The sequence below is a fragment of the Aulonocara sp. 'chitande type north' Nkhata Bay genome, linkage group LG16, assembly GCF_057382095.1.
Source record: "Aulonocara sp. 'chitande type north' Nkhata Bay isolate Kocher_YH1m ecotype deep benthic linkage group LG16, A_spYH_male_GT1.1, whole genome shotgun sequence".
Classification (NCBI taxonomy): domain Eukaryota; kingdom Metazoa; phylum Chordata; class Actinopteri; order Cichliformes; family Cichlidae; genus Aulonocara; species Aulonocara sp. 'chitande type north' Nkhata Bay.
Genome location: NC_141359.1, coordinates 18,889,180 through 18,905,632, shown reverse-complemented (window position 1 = coordinate 18,905,632; position 16,453 = coordinate 18,889,180). Strand labels below are relative to the sequence as shown.

At 42.5% G+C, this 16,453-nt stretch overlaps 1 protein-coding gene and 1 pseudogene across 5 annotated transcripts in view; one reads left to right on the top strand and one right to left on the bottom strand.

Annotated features, from left to right (window-relative positions):
- The window catches only part of il1rapl1a (interleukin 1 receptor accessory protein-like 1a), a 171,593-nt gene that overhangs the window by 131,144 nt on the left and 23,996 nt on the right, over positions 1-16,453 (bottom strand). The window lies entirely within an intron of this gene.
- LOC147311306 (uncharacterized) overlaps positions 6,282-16,453 on the top strand; it is a 262,128-nt pseudogene continuing 251,956 nt past the window's right edge. The window contains exons 1-2 of the transcript XR_015125306.1: positions 6,282-8,691; positions 8,778-9,016. The product of XR_015125306.1 is annotated as an uncharacterized LOC147311306 (transcript). The remainder of the gene's footprint in view (positions 8,692-8,777; positions 9,017-16,453) is intronic.

Sequence of the window (16,453 nt, the reverse complement as noted above, 5' to 3'; positions counted from 1 at the left end):
AACACTGAAAGAAATAAAGAATGATGGAAAGAAAAAGAGAAAGAAAGAGACAGGCCGACATTGAGACAGCACTATTTACGGTAGATTAGTTGTTATGGTGATAGGGAAAGGAAGGGATGTAGTTGTCAGGGTGATGGGGCTGCACTGGGCTACTAATGATATGTAAAAATAACTGTGCTTAGAAATCACCCTACTTTTGAAAAAAAAACAAAACATACTTACACACACAAACTCTCAGATTCTCAGATGAATATGCACAAAGCAGTTTGTTGAAGCAGGCTCCTTTCATTAGCATATGGAGACATACTCAGATTCCTCCCCCACATTCCCAGCATGGAGATCAATTTTTTGTAGGTTTTTGCTTAATGAGGGATGGTAGAAAGATGCATACCAACACTGGGAATGTAAATGTTTAGTTCTATGTGTGACAGCTGTAGTTCTGTTCTTCTAAAGGTCTAATAACAGAGTCTGAGTGTGTATAATTTCTTTGCGGAAGGACATAGAAGTGCGGGTAATTGTAATTTAAATGGCCTCAAGGGTTTTCTAGAACGGTGGTCTTTGTAGCTTTTACCGCCTGCAATGTAAGCTCTGGGCTTTCCAAAGCATCTGATGTAATCACTGTCAAATAATAATCAAACACACCTCAGTGGCATGTGCCAAATAATATTTTCAATTATGTCAACAACTGTTTTGCCCACTGGTGAACGCAGTTAACTGCATTTAGTAGTTGGTACTTCATATTTTGAAAGAAATGTAATCGTTTTTAACATGGGAGAGACACAAACCCAGCCGCAGGGAGTCACAAGCCAGTGCACTGCTAGTGTTGATCCCAAGCCTGGATAAATGGGAGGGTTGCATCAGGAGGGGCATCAGACATGCAGATCCATCCGCTGTGGTGACCACTTGGGAAATAAGTGAGCAGGTGAAAGCAGTATAGCACAAAGCACCTTAAGAAAGCTTATATCCTCGCCTGCTGACAGTAACAACAAGAGTTTAATGAAACAGCTGCAAGAAAAAGTGTGATTTTCACAATTGTGAACCGTGCTATTATGAGGATCTTCTGAAAAAAATAAAGTTTTTGTGCAAGCAAAAAAATTGTGAACAAATGGAGGAAACTCAGTTGCCCTTTTTATCCACCTTGAGTGCACAACCAGCAAAGCTCACTCCAACAGGAAAGTGGATAATAACAGGGTCTCCCTCACACTGGCTAATGTTAATGCTCATAACTTGACTATTAGGTCAACCTGCAATTTTGGACATGGCAGGTTGCTATCCAAAAAGAACGTAGCTGCCTTTCTGCAGTTTACTGAGGTTATATGTACAAATCAGCAGGCTGTTGAAAAGATGTTTTGTGGGCAGAGACCAAAATCTTTTTCTTTCTTTTAGTTAAAGTAGAAGCATTACATTTGGAGGAAGTAAAATATTGCAATCCACCAGAATAAATGTATCCCAGTTGTGAAACACGATGGTGGAAGTGTTACAGTTTGGCCCTGTTTTGCTCCATCTGGGCCAGGGTGGTTTGTCATTATTGATGGAGTAATGAATTTTGCATTATACCAGGGATTTATAAATCAAAACGTTGGGGTATTTGTTTGAGAACTAAATCTAAAGAAAAAAGTGGGTCATGCAGCAAGACAAGAACCAACACATAAGTGATTAGACAGCTAATGCTGTGGAATGGCCCAGTGAACATCCTCAGCTTCATTAAAAATGTTTTGGAAGCACACGAGAATTGAAGCTGTCCTGAACAGATGAATGACCCCAGGCGATATTAATGAATGAGCGACAGTTACCGAAAATGTTAGCTGTAGCAAATAGGGGTGCACACTTTTTCTTGAATTCATTTGCAACTACCAGGTATACAACAGTATATGGTGTTTAAAAACACAATTCCCTGTTTTTATCTTAGTAATTTGTGCAATGAGAAGTTTCAATAGGATAAATTGCTACAGATTATGCTTCACTAGGCAAATTTTTGCAAATATACATTTATGATTTTCTAAATTGTGGCATTTGTACTTCAATAAACAATGTGAATTACTAACTTAATAGCTGTGTCCAATGTTGTAGAAGCACTAATACACTCATAACTAATTTAGGGAATTTCAAACCCACCATGAAAACCTTTAATTTGCTCATGTACAACAGCCACTCAAGGTACTGAGAAATTACATATCACAACTTAAAGAGAGCAAAGTGCTGCTATATCACAGCTATCTAATTCGAACTTAACTGCTCTGATGCCAATCAAAGTGTGTAGTGGTACTTATCCTTTGCCAGCCCTTGATTACCTGGCAGATTATTACTGTAGTAGATCTAAACACACTCATTTACACATACGCACACAGTAACAGCACTGCATATGTTGAATATTATATTATTTACTTGTGTCACTAACATGAAAGAGTCTCCAGCATAATTGCTTCAGTGTCAGTGGAGGCCAGCGTGCACGTATTACTCTGTGCATCTCTAATCACGTGTTCACATTGGAGTAAACTGCCTTCAAAACGCATTGCAGTGCCACCAAAATAGACACACAAATCACATGTGGCATCACACAAACACGCCCACATACACATACATGAAATGTGCTTGAGCAGACATCAAATAAAGGGAATAATTTCCCATTTTTAATGAATAGAATATAGAGGAAATTTACCCCTAAAGCAAAAGCTGTTTTAGCAAATAAAACGACTGAGTGGAGTTATTTATGACCCCATTATGTTTAATACAGCCATTCTTATTTATTGGCACCATTTGTGTTTAGCATATATGTTTTCCCTTTTCTACAAGAGATTTCTGACACATATTCTCATGTAGTAATTGTGTTTTTTAAAAGATTTTTACACAAAAGGAGATAAAACAAAAATCATACTAAAAAAATGACATTTATTTAGAAAATCTGTTTCTGTTCCTACTTCCTACAAAAACAAACTTTTTTTGTTTCAATTATACAAGAAAAAAAGAACTACGATAATACATAGTGAGGTTTGAGTGAATTAACTGGTGACACCATTGTACTTTTTACAATTACATCATCATAATCAGGCTTTAATCCTTTTTTAACTTCAGTGTTACTTTTTAAAGTTTATTTTGTGCTGGTATTATCTGATGTGAAGCGACTTGTGATTTGAATCTTGAAACACTCTTTCTAAATAAATCTACTTTCTTCTTACTTACAGGTTGAAGACCTACTGAATGAAAGGTACTTAAGTGAAGTGAAACCAAATACCTAGCTCTTGACAAAACACTTAGACACAAGAAGAGAAAAGGGCAACCAAAATTCATGGAGTGACAATGAAATTTGTCAACTTGTGGTTACGACGGGCCACATGACACACACTAACAGGAGCAAAGAATACTACTGACTGACATGTGAACCAATGGGAAATAAACAAGTCAGCTGTCTATGGATGTCCACTTGCGACCAAATGTCAGACCGGAAAGTGATGGGTGACAAGGAAATCACTTTTTCCGTGCACGACTGTGTGTGACTAAAATCATTCAGAAGTCGTCCTTAGTTTTCTGAAAGCCTCTTGTCTCCACACAGCCGAGCACTGATGGCTTACATCAAAGGCAAAACCTAAAACGCATTTCCAATTTCACTGATGATACAATCAACCGCTCTTTCTGTTTTAGTGTAGTAAGTAAAAATAATTGTGTAGTCAAATTCAATCTTTTTCCTCCCCATAAAAATATGGCATTATGGCTCGGGTGCCAGCATGTTGTCCTATCCTAAGGCTATGCAGCTTTTCTAAACTAAGCAAAGAAAACAGGCTTCCTATCTGCACAATGCACCATCCAGGGGCAGTCTGGCTTTCCACAAGAAAGCCATTTAATCTTCAGTAGTCTGCATGTGATCAATCTCCTAGCACAGTGTTACTGCAGCGCAGGCCATTCCTCATCATTTAGAGAGAGAGGTATTGACCAGGCCAAGACAGCCTCCGTAGTGCATCTGCATGTTGTGAGCCAACAGGAAACAATAAAAAAAAATTTCCACGGTATACATTATGTGTTTTTCTCTTCTACATTATGTGCATTATGTATATTCACGAAATGAGAATGTTTGAGTATGACAAAGAAGCAAAAACAGCTGGTTAACAAAACCATATATTTACAAATGCTCACACATCTTCCAGTTTGTCGGCTTGCTTTTATATTAATGTCTTGTAGGTTAATGCAGTCGGCTGTATTTTCTGTTTATCATCAATACATCCTTAGTTCGACATTCCTGCTTAGTGGCTCACACCAGGGAAATGCACCGAGAACGAGCACAGCATTGTTAATGAGCATCAAGTGCAACTGGCTGAGCACGCTGATGCAAAGAAAGGGAGCCTGAAACTAGTTTTGAGTTGGTAACATCACTTTAAATTAAAGGTTTAGACTGCTCAGTTGCTAAACTCGGCTGCAGACATATATTACTGTGTACAGATGTCAAAGTGGACAGCTGATCTTCCAGCCCTAGAAATGAGAGGAATGAATGTTCAATACAAGCATCCAGGAAGCCTCTGGGGTATGAGACAGGCATGACAAGTAGAGACAAGGTTTCACTACATCTTATTTGTGTACGTCATTTAGCTCATCTTCTTGACAGAGGAAATGTATAGACAGGCACATTTCAGTTTTCAAGTGTCAGAGAAATTGCGGCAGTATGATTTGTGAAATGAAAGGAGAGCACCTTGACAAATAAATTAACTGACTGACAGACTGGCTGGATTGTGTATTCCTGCCCTCACACTTATCGAGTGGTTTATTCAGGCATCAACTCCACGGACTTCATCCCTCACACTGCCTTGGGGCCATGTCAGATTTACAGTTATCCATGACGTTCTCTTATCAGGGATTTGGAGCAGGACTTTACAGACTCATCTAGAATATTGGCTGTATCATTTTTGTGTTGTTTTTTTTTTTTTTTTCTTTCATCCCTGCTTCGAGACACAGCGAGAAGCCAAGGTTGGGATATCACAAGTCACGTGGATAGAGTCACACAGTGCTACATGCACATACGCACATCCCTGATGTCTCCTGCTGGGATTGCTCCATAGCAATACCCCGACATGTTGACAGCGAGCCGATTGCAGTGGTTTCTGCTGTAGTCACAAGTCGCAGCACTCTCGGCTGGTCCATGAAAGTCTTATTTGTACTGACAAAGACATCAGGTATGCAATAATGTTCATTCTGTGAAGTCACAATCCACCATTTTCTCCCTTACTGTTTAGAGCAATTTTAGATTTCTTTACATTTCTTTAGTGTTTGATTTAATGATAAAAACAATCATCATTATGTGCTTTTCAATAGCAAGAGAGCAAGCAAGAGAGATTAAATACCATTTTCACTCTATAATCAACCTTTAAAAAGCTCATACTGTCTTTTAGTATCTATTTTTGGCTTTGTTTTGCTTCATTCGCAGCTCCTCTCTGTCTCGCTTAAAACTGAAAAGTATTTTGTTTACTTGGATTACATGCTTTCATGATTGAAACAAAAAGTACCAATACTACACAATCAGGATGATAAGAGCTTTTCTTAATGTGCTGATAGCAAACAATATTTCCAATGTTTGTGTCACGGACCCAGCTCTGGAGGACTCGGGGTCCGTGAGCAGTTTTGACTCACCTCCCGTTGATATTGTTGTTATTATTATTTTGGTGATGTGTGTGTTTTTCTGCACTGTGCTGTGTTAGTCTGTGTCCCACTCATATGTATAGGCAGGGTATGGGTGTGTATGTCTGCGGGTGTGGCTGGAGGATGGAGCTCAGCCACCTGCAGGCCTGAGGGGTGTGGCCCTGCGGAAGGACTGGCCACACCTGAAGTTCATGCCACACCTGTTGGTGATCAGGGCTCGTCGGGGGAGCTACTTAGGAGAGAGTTGGAGCTCCCACCGGCGCGGGATCATTAAGCTAAGACTCCAAGTCAGTGTGTAGCATTAGGAAGTGCGGATCGTGTGTGTGTGTGTGTGTGTGTGTGTGTGTGTGTGTGTGTGTGTGCGGGTTCAGTGTTTAACGGCTGCTTCTGTATTGTCCTGCAGGTGAAACGAGGGACCAGAAGGGCAGCACGCACAGGGTGTGCAGTAACACAACAGCGGGGAGCACGAGCACGAGCACAGACGTCGGAGGGAAGCACGCACATGGGGTTCGAGGGAGCAACGGGGAGTTATTGTGTTTACAGCTTTCCACTGTAAATAAAGAGCACTGTTTGCATCGCAGAGTCTGCGTTTTGGGTCCTCCTTTCCCCACATCCCCACGGTCTGCCCTCCAGACCGTGACAGAATGATCCCGCCACGCATGGACCCAGCGGTCTCTGAGGAGAGGCTCAGGAGGGAGGTTATGGACAGGGTTTACAGACTCTGTGAGTTATGGTGGGAGAAGCCCGCGGAAGGTTTGCGTCACGCCGTGGAGAGGCGGCTGCAGGAGACGCTACTTAGATTTCCCTGGCTGGTTGACGACCTTAATCCTGTCGTCTTGGACTTCTTACTTTCCACCCTCCACCTCCACTCTCCTCCTCAGGCTGCTCACCGGCCCGGACAGCTGGTGGATTCACAGCCTGAGACGCCGGCCCCGACGTCTACACGGAAACGACGTTCGCGCCGCCAGCGTTCCTCACCGCAGCCACATCCACGGTCATCTCAAGAGCCGGCTGTGGTGAGTAGTACGGACAATTTTCCATTTCCCTCACCATCTGTGTTTGTGTCTGCAGTGGACGAGCTGACAGCGCAGGTAACATCACCTCGGTCAGAGATCTTCACACCACTCGCTGCTTCACCATCTGCGGTTGTGGCGCTGTCGTCATCTCATCCGCATGCAGTCATCCCTCAGCCATCTTCTCCACCAGCGGCAGCCTCCATTCCACTACCCACTCCAGCAGCCCTGTCCGGAGGGGGCGACCTCACACGCGTCCAACGCCTGATGGACTGGGTAACTCACACCACCAACACAAGGGCAAGAGTGGTGGGGTTAAACGCCATCGAGGCAATCCTGGAGGGAAACCCCTACCTCGGCCAGCTCAAGGGAGTTTCCGCCTGCCTTTGCACCCTGCGTAAAGCCCGGGGGGTAGTGCAAGCTCGGGAAACCTCAGACTTCGTCCAGCTGCAGGAGGAGCTCAGCGAGCCGGAGGAGCCCGCACCGTCAGCTGAGGCGCTCAGCGAGCCGGAGGAGCTCAGCATGCCCGAGCAGGAGCTCAGCGAGCCGGAGGAGCCCGCACCGTCAGCTGAGGCGTTCAGCGAGCCGGAGGCGCTCAGCGAGCCGGAGGAGCTCAGCATGCCCGAGCAGGAGCTCAGCATGCCCGAGCAGGAGCTCAGCATGCCCGAGCAGGAGCTCAGCATGCCCGAGCAGGAGCTCAGCGAGCCGGAGGAGCCTGCACCGTCAGCTGAGGCGCTCAGCGAGCCGGAGGAGCTCAGCATGCCCGAGCAGGAGCTCAGTGAGCCGGAGGAGCCCGCACCGCCAGCTGAGGAGCTCAGCGAGCCGGAGGAGCTCGGCATGCCCGAGCAGGAGCTCAGTGAGCCGGAGGAGCCCGCATCGCCAGCTGTGGAGCTCAGCATGCCCGAGCAGGAGCTCGGCGAGCCGGAGGAGCCTGCTCTGCCAGCTGAGGAGCTCAGCGAGCCGGAGGAGGAGCTCTCGCTGCCGGCCGAGGAGGAGCTCTCGCTGCCGGCCGAGGAGGTCAGCGGACCGGAGGGACCTCCACGTCTAGCGCGGCCTCCTCGCCGTCCACGTCCGGTGCGTCCACGTCAGCGATCGGCGCGTCATGGACCTGTTGCCACGCCTCGCTGTTGATCACCGGAGCAGCGACGTTGCCATCGGACCCGTGGCAGGCCGCCGGAGGGGCAGCGCCGCCGCCACCGGACCCGTGGCAGGCCACCGGAACCGTTCCACCGCCACCGGACCCGTGGCAGGCCACCAGAACCGTTCTGCCGCCACCGGACCCGTGGCAGGCCACCAGAACCGTTCTGCCGCCACCGGACCCGTGGCTGGCCGCCGGAGGAGCAGCGCCGCCGCCACCGGACCCGTGGCAGGCCCCCTGAACTGTTTTGCTGCTGCCGCCGGACCCGGGGCCGTCCGCCGGAGCTGCAACGTTGCCGCCATTGGACTCGAGGTAGGCCCCCTGAACTCTTTTTGTAATGATGGGCCGCCTGAGACTGTTTTGTGGTGTTTTTTCTTTTTTTGTGCTCCGTTGCAGGGGGTGCGGTCGGACTTTGGAACTGTGACCTTGGGGGGGTTGTTTCTTTTGTGGTTTTTGGTTCTGGCCCTCCGTCTTGGACCCCCGCCGCCCGCCCTGGGTTGGTTGTGCTGTGGTTTTTGGTTTGTTTTTGTTTTCGGGTCGTCGGGAGCCGACCCTTAGAGGGGGGGTACTGTCACGGACCCAGCTCTGGAGGACTCGGGGTCCGTGAGCAGTTTTGACTCACCTCCCGTTGATATTGTTGTTATTATTATTTTGGTGATGTGTGTGTTTTTCTGCACTGTGCTGTGTTAGTCTGTGTCCCACTCATATGTATAGGCAGGGTATGGGTGTGTATGTCTGCGGGTGTGGCTGGAGGATGGAGCTCAGCCACCTGCAGGCCTGAGGGGTGTGGCCCTGCGGAAGGACTGGCCACACCTGAAGTTCATGCCACACCTGTTGGTGATCAGGGCTCGTCGGGGGAGCTACTTAGGAGAGAGTTGGAGCTCCCACCGGCGCGGGATCATTAAGCTAAGACTCCAAGTCAGTGTGTAGCATTAGGAAGTGCGGATCGTGTGTGTGTGCGCGCGGGTTCAGTGTTTAACGGCTGCTTCTGTATTGTCCTGCAGGTGAAACGAGGGACCAGAAGGGCAGCACGCACAGGGTGTGCAGTAACACAACAGCGGGGAGCACGAGCACGAGCACAGACGTCGGAGGGAAGCACGCACATGGGGTTCGAGGGAGCAACGGGGAGTTATTGTGTTTACAGCTTTCCACTGTAAATAAAGAGCACTGTTTGCATCGCAGAGTCTGCGTTTTGGGTCCTCCTTTCCCCACATCCCCACGGTCTGCCCTCCAGACCGTGACAGTTTGGTAGCAAAACGTTTTGAATGCGTTTGAACAGCTTTTAATGTGAACACACTGTAATCAATGTATTTAAATCGAAAGGAAATATTGAAAGAACTCTTTCTATTTACATACTTGTGTATATGCATCTTATAATATTTAGACAATTTGCATGCTATCTGTATGATTGTGACCTCTATCATGCATGATTTGGACATGTCAAGTCATACACTTTGATTAAAGGACTTTCCATTCACATGCATACTTTGAAGTAAGTACCCATTAACATACTGCACTAAGTCACACTAACACACACACACATATATAATGGAAGATGGTGCTTTTGCCGAGTTAAGTGGAAGAAACTGAGATGATACCATTCCTGTATTTAGTCGAGTGCAGAGTGTTGTTTTTCACTGCAGCATGTTCATTCATCCCTGCCCGCTGTATTTAAAAGCCATTATTCCGGCTAACAGACCGGTCAGCAGGCCTTGGATGTGTTTAGAGATGTGTATTGTCTGTCTCTCTCATGACATTTGGAGTGTATAAATGGACAGTGTGTTCAAACAGCATATTATTTTGTGTCTCTGTATGGGACAGCAGAGGCAGCATAGGGTGTGATGATGCAGAGATGCAGCTGTGAGCAATTCCTAATCAGAGCTTTTGTCTGTTTATGGCTGACTCAGGGGCAAAAGATAACACAAACTGTGCCCTGTAGGATGATACATTACGTTCCTCCTTTGATTGGGTGACACTGATTGATGCATATGTAGTGCACAGTTCTCAGCACAATATTTTTTTGTGTTTCTTTAGCAATTTGGGCAGTTTTAAGTTTTAAAATGTGATGAAAAGAATATGGTGAAATTTAGCTAATCAACTACCTTGTGTTCTTATATGGGTGAGTAACAGGGACAGACTGAAATAATTATTTAGGCCAGGATTATTTTCCTTTTTAGCGTCATTGGGAAGAAAAGATTTACAGATTACAAAATCGAAACTATCTCAATTGTTGAGTTTTAAAGGTACTTTGGTTGTCTCATCAAAAACCGACTAGCAACACAGTGGGGAATAAATCAATTTTATTTAATTGAATTTTATTCACATAGCACCAAATCACAACAACAGTTGCCCTAAGGTGTTTTATATTGTAAGGTAAAGACCTACAAGAAAACAGAGAATACCCCAACAATCATATGACCCCCTATGAGCAAGCAGTTTGGCGACAGTGGGAAGGAAAAACTCCCTTTTAATAGGAAGAAACCTCACATGTGTAAAACACATAGTGAATGAAAAAAGGTTTGTGAAGAAGAAACACTCATCATGCAAAGCCCCCATCAGCCTACACATATTGCAGGACAACTAAGGGAGGATTCAGAGTCACCTGATCCAATACAGTATTTTTTAGCAAAAGGGAAAGTTTTAAGCTTAATCTTAAAAGTAGAGAGGGTGTCTGTTTCCCAAATCCAAACTGGAAGCTGGTTCCACATAAGAAGGGCCTGAAAGCTGAAGGCTCTGCCTCCCATTCTACTTTTGGTTCCTAGAATATTTTAAAGTAAACCAGCAATCTGAGACCAAAGTGCTGTATTGGGATGATACAGTACTATGAGGTCTTTAAGAGAAGATTATTAAAGAGCTAGTATGTGAGGTGAAGGGTTCTAAATTTGATTCTAGATTTATCAGGGAGCCAATAAAGAGAAGCCAATATGGGGGAAAAATCCTCTCATTTTTCTAGTCCCTGTCAGTACTCTTGTTGCAGCATTTTGGATCAACTGAAGAGTTTTCAGGGAGTTTTTAGGACATCCTGGTAATAACAAATCACAATAGTCAGGCCTAGAAGCAATAAATGCATAAACCACTCTTCAGAACCAACTGAACCAATTCCTGAGTCCTAATTGTTTGAAATATCACATCATCCTTGATAATGCCATACATATTGTCACCTTGAAAAGTGAATATTTGGAATGGTGTCCTTATGGTCCCTTATGGACTGTGGTCCCGACTGCCTTCTAAGCTTCTTCCATGTAGTTTTGGGCTGACCGACCACTTTTCTCATGATCATTGTGGCACACAGCCAGTCTGTGGCTTGGTTGAAGGCGATCAAATATTTATTCACACTTTATTATGATTATTACTACTATTTCATCCAATAACATGCAAATCAATTTATATAATGTTTCTGTAATGTCTCTGCATTAACAATGAAACTACCATGAAAATTACAGACTGTTCATTTCTTTATAAGTGAACAAACCTTCAAATTCAGCAGAGGATCAAATAATTATTTCCTCCACTGTAGATCAGTCACATCAATGAGCAATATGCAAAGCAAGCCACAAAAAACAATTAGCCCACAATAAGAAGAGAATAACACGGGACAGTGCACCCAGAGTGAGTTGAGTGGATTCTGAGACGTCTGCTGGCTCATTCCTGCTTGCTATGTTATTGCTGATTAGATTGACTGTTCACAGGAGGGCAAAATCCCAAAAATGTCGATATGCTCAGGCATCTTACTCTGACATTTTCTAATCTTGTCAGACATATCGAGTCAGAAAATATTAATTTCTTTTGTGTTATAATTTTGTAAAACTGGGCACAGTGAAGTAGATGGCCATGCTGACCTGGAGCCAATACAGACCAATGCAAAATTAGCATTAAATACAGGAATGAAGACCATGTTAATTGGAATTTCACATCTAACAAGGCATCTAGTTATCTTAGTAAATCTATGATTAAAGTCAAAATTATAATTATGACTCAATTAATTTCCTCTCATTTACCTGTTTTGAATCAACCCAGAGCAAACATACCAAAGCGTATTAAACTATATGTCATGACTGCAAAGTTATTTTATATAACCATCCCAAAAAGCAACAGCAGCCTGTTTTTGACTAAGAAATATTGATAGACAATAACCAAAGACCTCGAATGTTGGCTTTCATGTGTAGTATTAAAATTATTGGACAAAGTCACTGAAAAGCCACATGGACTGCAATGCTTGTGAAAATATTATGAATTCAACATTAATTTTGAACTGGATGTTGGTCGTATTCAAAGCGCAACCTTTCTTGCATTTAGCATTGCTAATATACATAATTTGCAAATCAGGAAGACCTGTCTGTCCTTCTTTATCCCACAAAGCGCATGTACACTTTCAGGCAGCCACTCTTCAGAACCAACTGAACCAATTCCTGAGTCCCCATTGTTTGAAATGTCACGTCATCCTTGATAATGTCATACCTATACCTCATAACTATATTGTCATCCTGAAAAGTGAATATTTGGAAGGATATTACTTTGGAAGAGAGCAAGCATGTTTGAAAACACTTAGGAAACATTATGTGTCCAGGGCCCAAAGCTGAAGAGGTTCATTTGGTTTATTTGGCCAACTTCAACTGCTGCCCATTCATCCTCAGCCTCTCAGTTTCCTCAGTTGTCATTTTCTTGACTTTTCGCTGCTGCAACTCTGATTCAGTCCAGTGGACAGTGCAGTGCCACAAGGTCTTTGAGAGAATCAACAGAGAAATGTCTAAATTAGCATTTTGTTTTCAGTCCAGACGTGCCCAAAATTCACACAGTGCACACTACTTTGGATGCTCCCTGGATAGATAATGCTAGATAGTGATCATCTCACTACACAAAGTATATTGTTTCACCAGCGAGGATGTGTAAATGGTAAAAACCGCCCAACAACATAACAACATGAAGTCCACTAGAAATATCTGAAGTGACACTGTAGATCAAAAGGAATTAAACATCCCACTTTATTGTTTCCTAGTAGAAAACAGTGGGTTAGATCATTTTCACCAAATACAGAGAGTATTTTCTTTCTCTAAAAATACCTACAATATGGCCAATAAACCAGTAACTTGGTATTTTCCTATAAAATAGATGTATATAAGATGTCTACTTGATGTCAACCGTATGGATACATTTTTGGATCCATTTTGCCTGTACAGTGTTTGTAATAAATCAAGGAATAAATTACATATTCCTATGGGACGCTTCCATGGTCCAAAATGTTAAATTAAGAACTATTTTGCATGACAACAACTTTTAAAAAAGAGCCACTTTACATGCTTGAGAAGTCTGATTAAAGGAAAAATATATAGTTGAATACAGTTGACAGCTTTAATAGAAAACTGATCACCAAGGTAACAATTCTATTTTTCCAATGACTTAATCCGTCTATCCTTTCAGCAATACTCAGAGACCATGGGTAATGTTGACTATCCCCATTCTCTTACTTTACTTTTACACAGTTTAACAATGTATTGTGTTGCAGTGTGCAGACTAAGAGGTTTGTTGTTTTGTCTATAAATTTGTTATCCATATTCTGCAGCGTTCATTGTCTTTTTCACCGAGCTGCAAACTGCCTGTTTAGGTCAGACCAAGACAGAGACAACTGGAGCTTGATGGACAGCTTGTTTCTGTCACCAGTATTGACTCTCAGGCAGAGTCAGCATTACTTTGGTCATTCCAGTGCAAAATAACACCTAGGTGAGCACAATGCCTGGAGTAACAAACCCTCATTTGCAGGAGCACAGCATGTGTGGGTCAAAAAAAAATAAGATCTATGTATAAACAGCTCATACTTGCTTCCACATGTTAACTATTGTTTTGGGGTAGACTATTGTTTTTGGTTGGGGAGTTTGGTTTGTGTGGTGTGCACACCACACAAACCAAAAACAATAGTCTACCCCAATTGATATATAATTCTTCTGAGCTTGAAGGGTCATTAAAAGCATGAGTAGTACCAAGTGTGCCATAAAGAGCGAGGGAAAAAGAGACAAATACAGCTTTCAGACCTTTGGGAAACTCATTATTCTGGGAAATGCAGGCTTCACATTGAATAATTATAGGATTTTGGGGAACGCTGGGAATGACACCCAGACATTGGGAGGGAAAAATCTATTGTATTGTTGCTTCATACAGTATCTCTTGAGGGCTAATCAAGCCCTCAGAACCGATTCTTACCCGAAACTATTCAAGGTTGTGGAGTCAAATTCTTCTTTCTGTAACCCAATGAAAACAATAGAGTTTTCCCATCGGAAAGAGAATGCCCCACAAACAATTCATTAGAAGAGTAGCCCAAGCTTTTCTTTCTTTGTCTCAAACTTTATCTTCCAAAATTTCTGTTTTGGACTGGTTTGGAAAACCCAGTTCAGGGATGGTGATTTGTTAATTTGAGAGCAGCCATGGAAGTGTGTGCTCAATCTCTTCATCTCCAGCCAAGAAGATAAATATCCCAAACCTCTGAGTCAGAAAACAATCACCTATCGTGTGGCTTTATCTGCAAATTAATCTTCTGTACCGCTACATTTCATCTTTAACCTCAATTCCCTTCAGCTTGTCAGCAGCCAGTGATCAAAGCTGAAGGTGCAGGAAAATATATTTTTCAATTAAACCATTTTTGAGTTAATTGTCTTCGGGCAAAATCAATTATTCAAAATAAAACAATAAATAAATAGGTAAGTAAAAAGATTAATTTTTCAGCACCATTTTCCATTTAGCGAAACAGATGCATAAACAAGAAAATTTTGCTCAGGGTAAATAATGAATGGAATGTTAATTTCATGCAAGCAACTACACTAATATTATCCTTACAAACTTGCAGCAATGAGTTATTTACTCTTTTTCATTATTCTTTTTGAACACAAATAAAGAAGGCATTATTTATTGATGGATTTACCGTCCAAATTCAGTACTGCTGGATGTTCCATTAGTTTGTGTGAGACAGAGAAAAAATGGAGCTAAAATGACAGTGTCTGTTTTGTGAGCTTGATTTTCCCCATGACCTAATTGATAATCTTTTTATAATCTTTCAGGCTTCCCTTTGAGCTGCTGGCAGAGAGGCGAGCGCAGTCTTTCGAAAAGGCTAGCTTACCTTCATTGTGTCAGTCAGATGTCTTTGAGCCCACACTTGAGAGGTAATATTGAGTTTACCGCCATCAATAATTGACCGAAGGACCCAGAGGAATACGTGATTGACCGGATGTGTTATCCTGACTCTGATCTATGCCAAAATCCTCCACAGACCAAATCATACAAACACACAGGTACTAGTGTATGTGGATAGGGTCATACAAAACGGACACACAAGCAAAAACATGGAGTCAACCAATTTCAACTTAGTCACTCACTGACTGACTGTACTCTAAGCAGAACAGAGAACATAATTACAAATCTTATTTGTAATTATGTACAAGACAGAAAAATGATTGATAATAATAACACAGAAAAAATATTTGTTGTGCACTTACAAAACTGATTTAAGGATCAAATTAACGACTGAAATTCATTTACCCTACTGTCTAACATTCATTTTTTAAACAACATTTAAACAATGGCTTTGTGGGCGTGGTTTATCCAGTCAAAGATGAACGGTGGAACATATCACTAGCAATGCATAAGTGCTCTCACCTTGACCTACAAGGTATACTTTGAATGTCTGAGACACTGGCTGTATTTTGAATAGACTATTTTATTATCATTTTCATACTCATTTGCATGTAAGGAAGGTCACCACTTGTACGAGGCCAAGCACCACTTTTACATGTTATTGATCTAAAGTTTAGTGTAGTTTAATGGCCGCATTTACCAATGCCTTTAATGCAACACTGCCGTAAAAGAATGTACCATTTTTATAATTTTTATTCTGCATACTCATAAAATATGCATCATATATTTTCAAGGGGTGTTTAGAAAGCTGATCTTATTTTCCCTGCCTATTTCCATCAGAGATGTTCAACAGCCATTGTGTGGGTCTGCATTGAAGTAATGCTCTCCTGTTAATTGTGGGAGTGTAGTAGTTTAGTGTCATCTATTTAAACGGTCATGATCAGTTGTTATCACTCCCATAGATATTGCTAATAGGTACTTTTCTACTGGTAGGTTGCGACAGGGGTATTTAATAGTGGAAATCTTGCATAATGTTGATGGTGGCAGCACATAAATGAGATGATATACGAGACACAGTGCCCTATAGTTGATTAGTTAAGTAGGTATAGTTGATACACTGGCTTTACGACACCAGTTTTACACCTAAATTATCACAATGTGTAATACAGAGCTTCTGGTCAATGAGCAGGTAAAGGACAGCACCTATGCTATCCATATTAATGTGGTATTGAGCCATTTAAAGGGTTGATGACATTCAAATCCAGTTTGGGAGAACCCAGATGCTCAGTCTGAAGGAACAGAGATCCATAGACAATTAATCAATGAGATGCATAATTCATACAAGTTAACACAATGGCACGTTTAACCAACGAGCAGACACAATTTTCTTACATGACCTTCATAAATGTATTTTGATTAACTTTTCTTGTAGAATTTAAAAAATGTGAACAATCCACCAGGACACAACAGCAGTCAAGTTAAAATATTCTCACTATCAAAATGGTAAAATCATTATTTTGAATAGACTGTGCATACCTGTGCTGACACTATAACAAGTGTA